A 15879-nucleotide genomic window follows, 5' to 3' on the forward strand; every position below is an offset into this window, starting at 1 on the left:
TCAGATGTATAACTGTACCTCAAATAATCTATGAAAAGTCAGAGGATAGATGGAAATCTGATGGAACTTCCATAGACATGGAGGCCATGTGACCACTAAGAGAAAATACACTGCATTGTCCCAGGAAAGAGAGAAGATATAGAAATGCATTTTATTTTAACATCATGATCAGTTTGCATTGTTTAAAGGTGTCATGATCCTTAAATGCCACACATACGAAAAGCAGAAATTTTGATTTCAGATATCTAAACCTCAGCTTGGTTAAAGCAAGAAAATTATTTCAAATATTCAAAACTTAAAAAGTAACATTCATACTGACATAACAAGCTGAAGAGTCAGTCACAGAAGTCAGCCTGTGACAACAGACCAACAACAGTAGGAAAACACCAGCCCCAACATGACTACAGCCAGACATCCTAAACACAGTTTTGGCTGGCAGTCTGGAAAATGCTAGGTTTAAATGCCAATATTTGCACTTGACAGTACACTAAATGCATAAATCCTTTAACATGATACTTTGCTTGAGTCAGAATTCTATGTGTATAAAGCTATTAGCACTAAACCACAAATGTTTAAGAGATGGAAACTGAGTTACTGACATGGTTTTGGGGTTTTATGGAAGCAGGTACATTATGGAAAACTGTTCAAAGTTTCATTTTTAAAATGTTGTTTTGTGAATATCATCCAGATATAAAAACTATTTATCATTTGCTTGTAACTTTGGTTATCATACATGTGGCTGTTGATGATTTTTATGATGAAACAAAGACTTGCTCTCAGCACAGAGTAACAAGAAAAGCTCAAATATGGAAAATAACTTTCATGTTACTTGAAGAATCAGTTTTCTCATGATTTTCACTAGACCAAAGTCCCCAATTTATTTCCCTTTTTTTTCCCATGAATAGGTTTTGATATTCTGTACTCACTTGTTTTAGAAAAACATGTTTGTTTGTTTTTTTCCTTAAAACCACATCTCTTTGGTAAAAAAAGTAGATGTTTAACAGCCACTGAAAACTCTTGTTAAGAAAAAATAGACCATGCTAGATTTAAAAACCTTTTGACAGGAAACTGTTGGCCAACTCTACTCTTAGAAGCTTGTTGATCCTTTATTGGTGAAGAATTTGCTGTCTGAGAGCTGTGAGTGGTTTGTAGCGTGCTCTGTTGTATAAAGAGTATCAGTAATTTCTGCCTTGAGTTTAACATTTCAGAAGTGAGAGATTGTTTTGGTGCTTCTGATTCTATCTTCCCTTAGAACAAGGAGACACCCCTGCAAGTGTCCATGCTTCTGCAAATGAAAACAAGCTTACCTCATAAGGGGTATAGGGTATAGGAAAAAAAACTCTATTAGTTTTGTATGAATATTTCCACTACCCCATGACTATGTGCCAAACTGAGTCTCTTTCTCCCTAAAACCAAATTAAAGCCTCCTTGCTGGATGACATGACTTCTTGGTGGTTTCTGTAGCTAGCCACAGAAAAATTAAGTTATATGAATTTCAGTCAGAAAGTCTTGTTTCAGGTTCAGCAAAACTGGGAAGTGATTAATCCTCTTCTAAAATACTCCAGATGAGATGTGACACTTAAAAAAACACCAAACCTCAAATGGTTACCCTCCAGAAAGGCAGCTCCTTGTCTAATGGCTGAAACTGCACACAGGTCAGCAAATAAAGCAGCTAGATTTCTCAGTTCCAATAGAGCAGTGTGTTAATAAAAGATAAAGAGATTTAAACATGCATGTTTCCTAAAGATAAGATAGAAGCAGACACTGTTTGAAACACATCGTATTTTACAAAACTTTGCAGTTAGCTTAAGAGGTAACGAAATAAAAAATTAATTAAATTCCTAGAGGCCAGAGCTACAAATAGTAACCTTGAGGAGCAAAGGCCATGAATCCAGAGAATCCTCTTCCTCAGCACTGTATCATATAACCCTTCTGAAGAACTCCTTCCAGTGCATGTCCAGCATTAGTGTTTACATTTAGTGAGGAAAGAACATATGTGTGTATCTTCCATTTTCTCTGACTGCAAACATTGCAGTATGCCTGCCTGCAGCTTCCTTGCCACCAGCCTGCATTCCTGGGCTTCCCCTGCTGCACAGCATCAGGGGCACATTTGCAGCTCACAAGGCCACACTTCTGGTCCTCAGACCCTGCATTATGTCATGTAGACATAACTCAGATGTCTTGTAATGCAACCTCAGCCCTAGATGGAGGAGCTGTGATGATTACATTTCATCAACCGTGCTGCTCACAACAATCTAATTATGAAGAAGAAACCTAACAAGGCTCCAAAAATCACAAAGACTGAAACACACCTCAGATGTACAGCTGTAATACTTGTTCTCAGTCAACCACCATTGCTTCAGCACTGTGAATTAGCTGCTTTCATGCGTGATCCAGTCACTACTAATCAGTAAGAAAGTTCAGCCAGGGCAGTCAGGCAAAGTGGAATTGGAAAGCAGATTGCCATCTGTATGCTGAAAATATTCTTCACCTCTCAAAAGGTCTCATATACACATTCCACAGGAAAGAACAGATCTTTTGGAAAGATCTTATTGAAAGAAATCCTTGGCATCTTCATTTTTATATGTGTGTAGAATATATTGTTTTGTAATCTGAATCTGTTAAAAATGTGTAATTGAAAGAAACCTCTCAATTTTTTTCCAAAGGAAGGAAGCAGGAAAGGAAACATTAATAGTTTGCATTCAAAGATTTGACATTCACTTGGCATGCTGCTGTACTTAATGATAGCTCTACAAAGAAACACAGTTACTGTCTTTTGTGGGAAAGCATATTTGTGGCTGAGAAAGTGCTGCAAAAATTGCAGAGAGCTTTGATAATTTTATACCATATTTTCACCCCTGTTTTTACAGCCAATTCATTTAGTCAAAAGTCATGTTTTCTGCTTCTTTTTTTTTCATTTTGTATCTCCTGATTTAATGCTTTAGTTCTGGGCTGAATATCATTTTGTGTGATGAAAGGTACCAAGACACAACTAAGGCTGTAATGCTTTGTGAAGTTTAATTCCTTCAGCTCGTTCCATGCAAGGGTTCTTGAATCAAAACAGGGGTTCCACTGCATTGTTTTTATATTCTCAGCTCTCTCCTAACCCAGTCGGGCCTCCTTCACTATGCAGATGCCTTTATCATTGTCACACTATCTAACAAATCGGTTTTCTGCCAGCACATCAAAGTTCCCTTGGGATCCAAAAGGGGGTGTGTTGTCTGGCAGAAGTTCATACACAGCTTGTTCTATTGTGTTTCATTCCACTTCACTGCAGACTTTTTCCTTGCAGGAGCTAACAAAAAGGCAAGATTCCAGCTCCTAAATTTTGGGAAGAAAGACCCTAAGTGATTTTGCATCTGATTCAAGACACTGCAGATTCTGGATTTTTTTGTCTTGATTTCAGAAGGTTTTCCACTGAGTTCTAAATCTATTTCTAGAAAAAGCCAACGGATCGTGAATTATAATATCCTCCATTGTTTCAGCATTTGAGATTTCCTCATAGAAAACAGATAGTAAAGGCCAAACCCTTAAATAATAACAAACCTTTTAATAGGGACAGTTAAAAGTTGGTCATAAGCTTTTTGATTTTTGTTGTGTTTCAAATGTCATTGCTTTGTTGCTATGGCTGTCATGTTTTCTATGAGAATGATTTTTAATGTTAAACATGTTATGGTTTAATCCATATTTCCTAGGATTCCCTATTTCCTTGGATTTCCTCAGAACGTGCAGAATGAGAGCTTTTACAACTTAGCTCAACAGATATGGCTCTCCATTCTCTACCAAGGGCTTCTGTCTTCCACTGTGCTACCTACTGAATTTAAATAAATATTCAAAAACCAAACAAAACATTTGAAGGGTTCATTTTTTTTCTCTTAGATTATAGGTAATTATTTTATTCATCTATTCATTTCACAATTATAGCCTTGCCTTTCAGGCTGGGTAAAACTTTTTTTTTTTTAATATAATGAACAAACTAAGTCCTTCTGCTTTCTTTATTTTCACATCTAGCCTTTCTACAGGCCAACATATCTATATGGGAGAATAAATACTGCCTGGACTGTGGGTATGGGGAAACTGGATCTTGCTCTCTCTTCTGTTATATGTAAGGACCTGTTAAAGATAACTATTTATATTTTTTGGCTTAAACCCTAACCACATTTCTTGCCTCAGTTCGGTAGAGACTGACAAGAGAAATCCAGCTGGAAGAATCTACCAAAACCCTTCAGCTGTGTACCCCTTTTGCTGTGCTAGTGTGAAGGGTATCGACTCCCTGTCCAGCAAGTGGACAAGAGTAGTGCTGAGAACTGCTGATGTTTAAGTTACTTTGTCTTCTTTGGATAACAGCAATTGGCTCCCTCACCCACTTTCTTTATCATCAAGAGCTGCTATTGAGTTCCAGACTTTAAACATAGAGCTGATGCAGGGATTCCCTCGCCCTCATGATTTAATCCCTGCATCAGCTCTGTGCAGCCTCCAAACTAAGGAGCCCACAAACTGCTGGTGCATCTTCAGCCAATTTGTCAGGCCGGAAGGAGTCCCACATACATGCTTTCATAAGGAGTCCCACATATATGCTTTCATAAGGAGTCCCACATACATGCTTTCATAAGGAGTCCCACATACATGCTTTCATAAGGAGACCCACATATATGCTTTCATAAGGAGTCCCACATACATGCTTTCATAAGGAGTCCCACATATATGCTTTCATAAGGAGTCCCACATATATGCTTTCATAAGGAGTCCCACATATATGCTTTCGTGAGCAAAGCCCATATCATCTTGTCTTAACTCTTCATGTCTGCTGGAGTGTACGTCCAGGAGCTGGGATTGCAGTAAGACATATTTTAATACAGAATTACTTCAGTATGATCCTCAATGTGATTAGCACAGCTCAGCCTTAGTTGGGATATTATGGCTTGGATTATTCCCATTAGTTTCCAACTGATTTTGGAAAGCAAGTATTGCATCTGATTTTAATGAAACTTAAGACTTCGTTGTTTTCAGCCAGCTAATGAAACAGTTGAACCTTCTCATGACTTGCTGTAATAATACCAAAGGCTGTGCATTATCATGAACAATGCAAACCTCTTTACAAGATGTAAGGTTAATCCTCCAGTACTTGTGTACTGATATGTTTGGAAATGTAAACTGAGGAGTGAAAAGAAATCAATGCTACTCCAGTGAAATGTGAACCTACCTGGCACCGAAGCTTTCACACAGTACACTCTGGCACAGCCTCTTGGTTACATGTAACTTTATGTTAACAGGAAAAGTCACTTTAAAATCTGTTTTGTTCATGAAAGCCTCAAGCACATATACAAGTTAATCACATTTTAGAAGATCATGTTAAAGTAATTGTAAAAAAACAGAAGTTCATTACGAGGAAAAAAAATTCAAGGTGGAGACATTACCAAGGCCTTGAAAGGAACTTCTTGCTTTCAACAGCTTTTCCAAAGACTCTGGCAGAAAGCTGTACTTTCAAGACTGAAAATCATTTCCATTGGGTGGCTTGTTTGCTGGCTTCTGTAAAACAGCTTGGTGGGCTGGGACAGCTCTTACTGGACTAATGTTCTTCACACAAAAGCCACGACTCTAATTGGCATTAACTGTTCCCTGCTTTGGCAGCCTCATCTGAGAAACCAAAAATCAAATCCACAATATGGACTGAATCACCCTTAATGGCCCCTCCACACCAGGGCTAAGGGCATAGCAAGAGTAAAGAAATGCTTTAGTTTGTGGAGGCAGGTAGAGAACTGCATTTTTGTCTTCTGTTCAATCTGCAGAGATTAAAGGGCTACGGAGTGATCAATCAAGAGACAGACCACTATCAGATCCAAAGATCCTCTTTGGAGAAATGAGGCATTTTATTGACAAGCACTAGGAAACCTCTCTCTGCCATTTGGTCATATTGATCTCTGTGCTATCTGGCATACATACACCTGTTTTAAAATATCATCTCTCTGGCAAAGCATCCACAGTTGGCAAACTAGCTAACCCTGGTACATGGTTTCTCAAAATTTAGAAATACCTTATAATTCCTGGGACAGGGGTGTGGGATTAACAAGCATCATCCTGTGCAAAGTTACCCTTTACAAAGCAATACAAATTTGAAGGGGTTTACTCCTTTGCCTCTCTTTTCCCCTGTTCTTTTTTTTTTTTTTGCTTATGGGCAAATCTAGGTCTTTTTCCTAGATTTAAAGACCCCCAAAGGTCCAGTGAGAACAAAGAGGCTGTACTCTCAGTCCTCTTCCCACCCAGATAAACAGTTATATATCAATATTTAGTAAGATTTTAACCACAACCTCATAACTATTTGGTTTCCTTAAAAGAAAACCCTACATTTTTTAACAATAGGACAGCTAAGAATACTCTTTCAAATGAATTAAGAACATTTGCAGATGGAAAATAAAATACTATTATATACAAAAAGTATAGGCAAGTTTCACGTATTGTTACACCAGAAGTTTGAATATATGGCTTTGCTCAGTCCACTTACACCTTCATAGCCAAGATCATTCAAATACTATTTGCAAATGCAGTATGAACACCTTTCTGTGTTGGCTGCCCTGTATTTTTGCACAAACATAGGTACTAACTCCCCAGGCACTCAGTCTGAACTAGTAATTTCAAATGCAAGCAAACCAGCCGTTGTCAGCTGTGCATTGGCACGGCCACGTCCCCGAGGATCCCAAAGTGTGGGATCACTGTTGTGCCAGGCTTTGCACAGGTACAGAAGAAAATAATAACCTGCTTCAATGAATTTCAAGGGCATAGCTACAAACTTCCAAAACTTGACAAGCTCTAAGGTTCACAAGAAACAGAAACAATTACTCATAAGCCAAGAGTGTTTAACACAGACTCCTTAAGCTTCCACAGATGTAACCTTGTGGCTATTTTTTAAGGTCAGTTAACCAACTCCTATTTAAATCAAAATCACCACCACAACTCTATATGCCAAGCTGGATACCCTTTCACTACCTGCCATCTATATGTTTCCTGCTGTGTCATTCCATTTGGAACAAGAAGGGGAGTTAGATCATGTCCCTCTAGTATTAGAGTGTTTGGGTGTAAAACAGATAATTACGAAGGAATTCAGTACAGTGAGGACAGGACTATAGACAGAAGGAAACTTGTAAATATTGTTGATCTATCAGCACTTAGGATTGCACTCCTCACTATCAAGTTCATATTTCCCCTTCCCTGGAAATGAGGATATCGTGTTCCTGTAAATTAGTTAAAGTATTCCAGTCATTTCTGTCTTATGCAATATATTCATTTTCTCTCTTCGCAAATGTGGTGGAAGTATTTTTATTCCATAAATTTTCCATAGTCACATTTGTGCTGAGGTCTGCTACGGAAGAACATGAAACCTTCAAAGTAGAATGCTCTCAAAATCTGAAGTCCCTAAAAAATGTCCCTAAACAAATAAGTAGCTTATTACTTAGCCTTTCATAAACCATAATTACTTTCCTCTTGGGATCAAGATTTTTGCTTCTTTTTCCTCCCTTGACCTATTTTATTGTACTTTTTTTTCCCTGATTAATACACTGTAGAAATAAAAACACAGAATAAAAGGATGTGTACTTAGTTTGTAAAACCAGAAAAAAAAATTAAAAATCCTCTCATGATACCCTGCAGACTCTGGTCTACGTAATTACAGCTGTTTAGTTGGAGCTTTCTGTGGTAGCAAGTGCCAAGCACAAAAGGTGCTGGCTCACTCTTCCACATAGCTTCTACTGTACAAGGCACCATAAATAATAATGGCTGTCAGTGATGGTAGACAAGAGTTTCTGCTTTTGACTTCTAGTGCTCATGTGGCCATGAAGTTCAAGTTTTGCAAGCGTTATCTTCCCATAGAGAAAACAAAGCAACCTAAGATTGCTGTTCCTTTGGGGCTCACTTTTCTCTAGCTAACTTGATATAGGCCACTTCAAATTTAATTTAAATTTATCATTTTAAATGAGCTTCTGGCACTTCGCAGTATAAACTGAATTAAAACACCTTGCACCAGAAAACTGGTAACAAAGAGTGGAAGAACAGTAGCATTTCTGTGTGAAGAAAGGTTTCCAGTTGCATTAACTGGCAATGATGAAGGCTGCAGGCAGTAAACTAGTGTATTTGACCATATTTCTCAAGAGCCTGACAAGTGCTTGCTCGAAGAAGTTCTTGTTCTTGACTGATCAGTCCTACTCCCTGGTAAGGAATGATAGAATGGGTGAGGTTGGAAGGCATCTCAGCATATCACCTAGTCCAACAGTGCTTCTCAAAGCAGGGCCAACAGAGCAAGTTGCATAGGGGGACCTTCTCCTGAGACAGAAATACCACCTCTTCTTCTGTCACTAGTGTAAGAATCACCAGGATTCCAGAAGAAAGGAAGAAAGTCTTTGTGAGTCTTAACTTTAACCTAAGGTCTCTTTATGAGTCTGTAAGGTGGAAGAGTGACTATCCTTTTCCACTCAATCTGCTGCAGACAAATACTTTGATGTCCACTCCAAACACAGCAAGCACTACTGATAACACAAACTGTGTCAAAGTTGTTAGCAAGAAATCAATAAGCCTCCTTATGCTTAAGACCATGAGAGATACAGAAGTCAAGTGGATGAAGCAGAGCACTCAGAAGCCTGTTGATTAATGTTTTCTTCCCAGTTTGTATCAGGTTACTTCAAAAAATGTGCTGCACTGTAGAGTGTTTTGAGATCCTGTGGATACAACAGTCCTCAGTCCCATTCAGACACACAGGAATTCACAGTAGGTCAAGAAGTGCTGTTAAACTGCCTTGCACCCCTGAAAACATGATGCATGTGCCAATTTTTTTTAACTGTGCTTATTATCAGATTATACAAAATTACATGCAGAGAAAATTACACTTCATTAGTTAATTCAGCATAAATGATGCCAAAATGCTCAGGAAGATAATTCCTAAAGAATGCTACAGTTGTTATAGTCTGGAAAACTAATCCAGCCCATCTCAAGCAGATATTAGAATAAACTTAGAAAAGACCTCTTTTCGTGAATGTTGATACTTTTTACATCTGATTTATTTTCTTGTGTCTTATATATTAGGCTGTTTCACCAAAGACTCATTATAGTGCCAAATACCAACATTTAATGATCCCTAAGAGAATTGTAACTGACTGGTGACACCCTCATGCAGCATCTGCTGATAGAACTGATTTCTACATGAATAGCTGGTCTACTTTAAAAGAAACACTATAGCCAAAAATCTAGTACCAACAGCTATAAACACTGAAATTACCATGAATAAGACAAGAAGTTTAGGAAATTAACATAACAATGAGTGGAGACATTTATAATTGTTACGCTAATCAAATTATATTGGCTTTCTAAAACAACTTGTAAGGAACCTCCATTCCTCACATTTTCATTAAATACCAGCTAAGCTGTGTCCTGAGCAAGCAGTTGAGGGAAGGATCTGGCTAGGTCACTTAAAGTAGGGTAGCTAGGATTTTTTCCCTCTAGTTTTTAGGCATTTCCTTGAGTACTAAGAAAACACAGCAGCTGCTCCTGAAAGAAAGACTGAGAGGCCCTATGCCTGTCAGTGGGTTTTGAAGAAACAGAGATGTTTGACTTTTTTTTAAGGACAAAAAAAATGAAGAGGCTGATTTTAGAATTCAAGTCAGCAGCCTACAAAAATATAGGTACTGAACAGTAAACTTATCACATTTCATAAGATACAGAGTGCTTCCACATGAATTCCTCCTGTTTTCTTGGGAAATGGGGAGAGATGGAAAGTTACTTCCAACTTCCATCTAACCCATCAGCTGTTCTAAACATGCTTATGCACAGCCTCGAACTAGAGCTTACAAAACAGTTTTGAAAATTGTTTGAACTTTGGTGCCTGAGAAATGTAGCTGAGTGACAAGCAGACAGTTTTCCAGAGATCCTACTTTAATTAAGAATGGTCAAATTAAAAAATAGAATTATGAAAGTTCCCTCAGTGTCTTTTCTTCTGACAGGCAAATCCACACGGTGATACAGCATCATCTTCATGCCGAGAAAGAATGGGAGGCCATAATATTGCATGTTTGACAACAAAGCAGAGGATTAAATCTTTGCCTGTATTATGTGGAATATTTCAATATAAATAAATATGCTAGTTGTGAAACAAGAGTGCATGAGACAAGTTTGCAGGGTTCTCTGACTGGTTGGGAACTCACCTAAATTGAAATTAAAGCAGATGATCCTTTTTTCATTAGTTTGTACAGATTCATTTACACAGAGGTCTTCATTATACCATCCACTACATATATTAGCAATGACAGCACATCTTCTCAAGATCAAATATTTGGAAAACAGAAGTAAAATTATTTATTTGTGAAATGAATCAGTCATAAAGGTATGAAAAAGCATCTGATGGCCTGCTTGGTCCTTTGCTTCATAAGATTTTATTTTTTTTCTGATTTAGGATAATTTTCCATGCCAAGTGATGCATAGCCTTGTTGGACAATCACAAAATTGTCTTAATTGCAGTTATTTGTATTATCATATACTTAGAGAAGCTAAAGCTAGTCATCAGTTTCAGCCAAGAAATGTTAGTGTTTGGTTATACTTTTAAAATAGGTAACTTCATAAGGTTAAGAATCTGTTGTGAAGTGCATTATACCACCTCCAGGGTCACCATACAAGTTCCACGTGCTAGAAAGTGTTTTAATACTCACATATGACAAATGTTCATTGTGGCTGGCAAACAAGGGCACATGGATCATAAAGTTCACTCGGGAGGTGGATACAAGAGGTCAGGATATGCTGTCTTAAGGACCTTACTCAACTAATTGTTTAAAGCATTGAGCCCAGAAATGGCTCAGGTTCATTTATTTAAAAGTTTGAATAAGAAATTTCAGGTGACTGAGGTCTGATCCTGAAATGAAGTTTGTATTGGCACAGTGCATACCCTTTCCTCAAGACTGTGGTTTTGCAGCATATTTTCCAAGGATTGCAACACAGAAAAAAACACAGCAGAAATGCTATGGCTGGATTAGAAAGAAGCAGAGGGAGCTAACTACCAGTCAAGACTTAGCAGATGAAACATTTTCTCTTTTCTTACGGGAGAGACTATAAAATTTGGGAGACTTGAATCTACTGCAGCAATTTTAAAATTGAGGCATTCTCTAAGGAAGAATGTAACTCTTTCAAAAGAGCAGAGGAAGCTTTTAACAAAGGGAAAATGACAGGAAACAGACTGGTTTATTTGGTCTCTGGGGATTTAACGTATCTTTCATAAAAAGCTGATCTGCCATTACTGTCCTCTGAGCAAGAAAGCTTATTGTACTTTAATAATGACACAAATAGTGTGTTTGGATATTGTGTGTTTCCACAATTGATTGCTGACAGTGTATTATTGAATTCTGTAGCTACAAAGGGTTGCTCTGGATTACTGCTTGTAAAAACAGAACAGTGTGTGAAGCAAAAGATGGAATGACAACACTGCAACCACAAGGACATCACACGTTGAAGGCCAAATCCTACAGATGCTCACTACTGTGAGAGTGTCCCTCACCACAATAAATACTGCCCGATGCCAAGCAGTCACAGAATTAGGTTATGCAGAGTCAATGGAAGGACCAGTGATGAAGGGCAATAAAAATGAGTGCTGAAAAATGGCATGTCACTCATAAAATCCCAGTATTGAAAAAGCTTCTCTTAGCCTAGGCCATTTCTCTGCTCTTCAAAGGCAGAGAATAAAACCACTTGTGGCAACCATAAGATCATCCAGAAACACCAAATGTTTACAAGTAAGTGAGTTAGGCAGACAAATGTTATCCCAGCAGTATATGGGAAGGTGAACAAGTTATATAATATCTTGTCGGGTCTTCCTGAAGCAAGGTAAGGCAGACAAACCAAATGGCTATCACTAGAAGATCTTCTTAGAGCTTTTGATCCAGTATCATTGTAGAAACATAACAGTTCAGGACTAATAGAACAGCAGGTATGACACCAAAAGCAGAGGTGGGTTTTGCTCAAGCAGTATACATTTGAGGGGTGTCTAAAAGAGAGAGAAATGGGGTTTGCACTTTGCACAGCCTTAAAAGTGCCAGACCACTAGTGGTCTAAGCTGAGGGGGTAAATTCTGCACCAGGAAATACCTTGAGCAGCCTGCCTAGTAGAAACTTTCTGTTAACTACTCCTTTTTGTTTACAGCAAGTAGGCTCCAGCCACATGTTTTGGAAGATTTCAATTACAACACACCAAAAGCCTCAAAAGTGGGTTGCAGGTTCTTCCATTAACATCCTCCTGTGCTGTTTTTTATTATGTACTATCAGGAAGGTGCCCCCAAAAGAACAAACCAAGGGGTAATTTTTAAAATTTAATCCCATAACTTAAACTACACTGCCCTCTGATATTATGTTTTCTGCCTCCTTTCTCATAGCATCTTTACAAGATTTGTAGACTTGTCTCCCCAACACACTTAATTGTTGCCTAGAAAGTTTATTATATAGTTGTTAACTTCCAATGTTTCTAGTAGTCAGTTGGAATTTAATTATAGTAACTATCCAAATAAATCTGACTCTGTAGATTAAATAACAGCTACTCTTAAGTAAATAACATTTGAATATCCTCCCCCTTTCTCTGTCAAACACAAGCATTACTTGGAATACTAACAACCTTGCAGAACATGCCATTTTCTAGCTGTTTGGTCTCATTAGATATTGCTCTAGCAGTAATTTGTTTTATTAGAACCCTGGGATCATTTGGGAGGGAAAGGACCTCAGGAGGTTCCTGGTCCAACTGCCTGCTCAAAGCAGGCCTAGATATGACGAAATCAGATCTAGTTGGAATAGATACACAATCACCCCCTTTTTAAATCATGATGCCTGGAGCCTTGATACAGGGCAGGAACAGGGTGATTAATGGCTGGTGGCAGTGAGCATTGTGCCTTTAAGCAGAGTGGGTGTTCTAACTCTGACCACCGTGGACTAAGGAAACTGGTGTTATAGAACGATCATTTGGGGTTAACGCATGATATTTGGAACATCTGAAACCTGTTATTTTCCCTAGCTGAGGTTTATCCTGAAGCTTCATAAACTTTCCATTTTAAATTACAGAGCTTCCTTTTTTAACTATAATAAACTTTTATCTTAAAATGGTGTATGCCTTTTAATCATTCCAAAGTATTTACTTTAATTAGGTTTTAAAAATCCTGCAGAAGACAGCACTGTTCTTAATTTTGGCTGTGAGACTTTGCTCTGCATTCAGCTAGCAGCAGTTCCTAATACCCTTGCTGAACTTCAGCCAAATAGAGCATTTGAGGCAAAGCAAGATGGCGTGAATTCAAAAAAGACAACTTGTTTTCATGAAAACATTGGTCCAGTTTCATGGCATTATCTATAATCCACTGGTTTAGCAGAATAAAAGAGTTTTCATCTTTCTTTCTCTACAGACATGCAGCATGTGGCATTCTTGGAGTGTCAATGTTTTCCTTGGTTTTTCCATGCATCATTAAAGATTTGAAGTTCAGAAATCCTGAGCATCCCCAACCCAGCAAAAACCCCTGAGAGCTGCAAACACTTACCCCTTAGCAAATCTGGTTCAAATGAATGTCTGACCAGAGGCTGGGGGAGTGGGTGGAAGGGGTTCTTATCTGGAGTTGCTGAAACTTCCTGCCTGAGGCTACAATAGCTTCCTACCTGAGACTATAACAGCAGCAAAACCAAGACCACCAAAATTTTAATGAGGTTATCAGTTAAAGAAACAGATAACTGAGGATCTCATAGCAAGTGCTATCACCAGGTAAAGTCCAAGATGCTTTTTTTCTCTAGCATTTTAAAATCAAGGTAGTTAACTTGTCTTAGCCAGTCTGAGCTAACAAAGGCTACAGCAAATTTTACCAGAGAGTAAGTCTTTGCTGTCTGAGCACCACAATTCTGGTGTGGGGTTTTGCAAACAAGACCTGAGATGGGAGAAAGACTATGGGTTGAGCTAATTTCTGTATCACTTCCTTATTTACGGTACCTCAAGTTTTCTCATACCAGACTATGTGCTGGCCACAGAGTGAGGTGCCGAGATTGGCATGAAGAGGTGTGGGATTAATGTTCTCCTGTCTATTCTGAAGTGACATTCTAGCAAATTAAAACTCCTACTGCTTTTTTTTAGGACACTTTTCAGTGGGCCAGAATAACTGGAAATCATTAACTCCTGCAGAGCCGTTTTGTAAGAACTTTCTATTACTCCAGCTGTACAAAAGTCTCTCCAGTTACAGACACCCTCTGATATGAACAAAAGAGAAGGTTGTTTCCTCAAGTTCTTTCTGTGAACATTGTAAAAAAAGGATACCAGGGCAGTGAGGCCTATTGGCACTTACCCTTCTCCCACTCAATACATCTGAAACTTCACAGGCTTTTGAAACAGATTTCTTGTAAACTGGACTGAGGAACAGAGTTATGGGTGCTCATGCACATGGAGGAGTGAATGGTTGCTTTGGCTGGGTTATAGACCTTGGCCCTTAAAAGGAGAAAATGGGAATGAAAATACCTTAATTTAAGGATCAACTTAGTATAAGGGTCATGGAGTAATTGCATTTCCCTGGAGTGCTAGTGCTTGAGAAATAAAGATGCTTGTAATATAGGTTCCTGGGTTTTAGATTGCCCTATATTCAATGGAACATAGGCTTTCTGCATTAGCATTAGTCTCTTTTTCAGCTAGTCTTTGTTCCTGTTTGTGCTCTTAGATGTCAGTTCTGCACAGGAATAATGAGGCTAATAAGCCTCACAGATGTATGCTTGCCTAGTGACATTTAAGAATTCTGGAAAGTGAATCATATTATTTATTAATCTGGCCCCTAGTCCTAATTTAGTCTCAGAACAATAGACTCTGGTTTCTCACCTAAAAAGAGATAATGCAGCCCTTAGATGATATGGCTTAAAGAAGCCTTGTAACTGAAGGGTAAGAAACAGCCGAGTAAATCACACATTCTGAAAATGCCAACCTGATTATTTTTTTTTAATTTTGCTGAGTTGGTGACATTGGGGCTAAAGATGCTCTCACTTCTACTAGTGCAAAGCCCCAGTTTGCACTAGCCTAAGCAATATAAGGACACCCTGAATTTTAAATACACCACTTTCTTCAGTATGTCTGTGTGGAACCACTGAAATACATAACACTTGTTATGTACTCAAGGATCTTGCCAGTGAAAGACCCAAAACAAAGCTGCATGACACTAAGGTCATAGTAGACTTTTAAATATATTAAATCTGATAAGTTGCAAAGTCAATTCATGGGTTCCAATTGCTTTTTATACTATGTGAATATGGGTTTCTCCGGCCATGTGCCAACACCTGAAACTAAATGTCTTACCAATGAGGTTATTTATAACAATTCCTTTTCAAACTGGTACAGCACATGGAGAGCACAGATGAGGAAGACTTTTTTTGCCAATGACCACTACCTCCTAAGTAAGTTAATTCCTGTCAACCATGCAAAGCTTGAGACAACCAATGAAAGAATATCGTCATCATGTTTTCTTCTGTGGTAGTTTTTTTTTTTAAACTCAAAATTTGGACCAGTCCTGAGTTACTCAACAGAAGGAAAACAAAGAGGAGATGCTGACAACATAGTGGAAAGAGGCTGAGAGGACAGTACTGGAGGGTCCTTTGTTTTTGTCCTATGCCTCTGACCATTTTCAACAGAAGATTCTCAGCTGCAGAAATTATATCCTTTTTCCTCTTTATTATCTAAACAATCTTGGATTGACCTTCAGACTACTCTTTTAGTTCTTTTTTTCTTTGTTTTCTACTGATCTTTCCTGTAGGAAGCAACTGAAACCAGAATTGGGTCCTCACTACAAAAAGAATGCACAGATTTTTGCCTGACAAAAGTGATGGTTTACTGGCATTACAGCACCTTTCACTTTTATCT

The sequence above is a fragment of the Pseudopipra pipra genome, chromosome 7, assembly GCF_036250125.1.
Source record: "Pseudopipra pipra isolate bDixPip1 chromosome 7, bDixPip1.hap1, whole genome shotgun sequence".
NCBI classification, from domain to species: Eukaryota; Metazoa; Chordata; class Aves; order Passeriformes; family Pipridae; genus Pseudopipra; species Pseudopipra pipra.